The sequence below is a fragment of the Erinaceus europaeus genome, chromosome 10 (assembly GCF_950295315.1).
Source record: "Erinaceus europaeus chromosome 10, mEriEur2.1, whole genome shotgun sequence".
NCBI lineage: Eukaryota > Metazoa > Chordata > Mammalia > Eulipotyphla > Erinaceidae > Erinaceus > Erinaceus europaeus.
In genome coordinates this window covers 106466367-106468033 of record NC_080171.1, presented here as the reverse complement: position 1 = coordinate 106468033, position 1667 = coordinate 106466367, and the positions used below count along the sequence as shown (strand labels likewise).

At 43.3% G+C, this 1667-nt stretch overlaps 1 pseudogene; it reads left to right on the top strand.

Annotated features, from left to right (window-relative positions):
* Nucleotides 1-311: 311 nt before the first annotated feature.
* On the top strand, nucleotides 312-1417 carry LOC103117751 (poly(A) polymerase alpha-like; annotated as a pseudogene).
* Nucleotides 1418-1667: the final 250 nt, after the last annotated feature.

Sequence of the window (1667 nt, the reverse complement as noted above, 5' to 3'; positions counted from 1 at the left end):
CCTTCTGTTTGTTTTCAAAGGTTAGAACAGCACAGTAGATACTGAATTCCTTGCATCAGCAAGGGAGCGAAAAGAGTTAGATTTTCTTTAGAAGTATCTTAAGTATCTAGTTGATGTTAGGGTGAAGGGGAAGGAGAAGCGCTTAGAAAGGCCAGAGCGGGTGCGAGAGGGGTTGGACCCAGGGCTGACGCAGCCCCCCTCCTCAGTCCTTCCAGCCTCAGTGGATCATGCCCAGGGAGGCAGCACCGCGGTTGGGGGCGGGGCGGGGTGTGCGAGGTGGGGGGGAGTGACTGGGCTTTGCTGGCATGGGGATGCCCTTTCCAGTTATGACGCAGGGATAACAGACACAGCCACTACAGAAGCATTTTAGTATCACCCCTCCCATCAGCTTAACTGCCCCCAAGGAGACCGACTGGATCCTCACTGGATCCTCACGCAGAGACTCATGGAGACTCTGAAAACCCTTTGGGGTTTTTGAAGGGGAAGAAGAATTGCAGCACAGGATTTTAATTTTGGGAAAATTGAATAACTTGGCTAAAGAGTAGATCCGAGAAATCAGTAAGAGCAAGAATCTTCCACAATCTGTAATTGAAAATGTTGGAGGAAACATTTTTACATTTGGATCTTACGGATTAGGAGTCCATACAAAAGGTGCTGATATTGATGCATTGTATGTCGCACCGAGACATGTTGATCGGAGTGACTTTTTCACCTTGTTCTATGATAAATTGAAATTACAGGAAGAAGTGAAAGATCTAAGAGCTGTTGAAGAAGCGTTTGTGCCAGTTATCAAACTCTGTTTTGAAGGGATAGAGAGATATTTCGTTTGCAAGATTAGCACTGCAGACTATTCCAGAAGATTTGGATCTGCGAAATTACAGTCTGCTAAAAATTTAGATATAAGATGCATAAGAAGTCTTAATGGTTGCAGGGTAATCGATGAGATTTTACACCTAGTAGCAGACATTGACAACTTCAAGTTAACTCTGAAAGCTATCAAACCGTGGGCCAAATGCCACATCTATTCCAGTATCTTAGGTTTTCATCGGTGTTGTTTCCTGGGCTATGCTTGTAGCAAGAACTTGCCAGCATTACCCAAATGCAATAGCGTCAACTCTTGTACGTAATTTTTTCTTGGTATTTTCTAAATGGGAATGGCCAAATCCAGTACTCTTGAAACAGCCGGAAGAATGCAATCTTAATTTGCCTGTATGGGACCCAAGGGTAAAACCCCAGTGAGAGGTACCATTACACCAACATACCCACAAGCAGAATTCCACATACAATGTGTCCATTTCAACATGAATGGTCATGCATGAGGAGTTTAAACAAGGTCTTGCAATGACATATGAAATTTTGCTGGGTAAGGGGGAGTCGTCCAAACTATTTGAAGCTCCAAACTTCTTTCAGAAGTACAAGTATGTATTTTAAGGCATGTCAGAGATGCTACCGTATTAATGGTATTATATGTGGCTTCTCTTACTAGAATCATGTAGCTGTAACTTCTCTTTTAAGATTTTCTACATTTTCCCTTCCTGTCACAAATAACTTACTGTTTTTCATAATCCCCTGATGTTTTCTTTGTCAGATTAAATGCAGTCTTTACAGATTTCCGGCCTCGTGGAACCAAACTGCTGCTGTATCGCTAGCCGCAGTGGCAGTGCCGT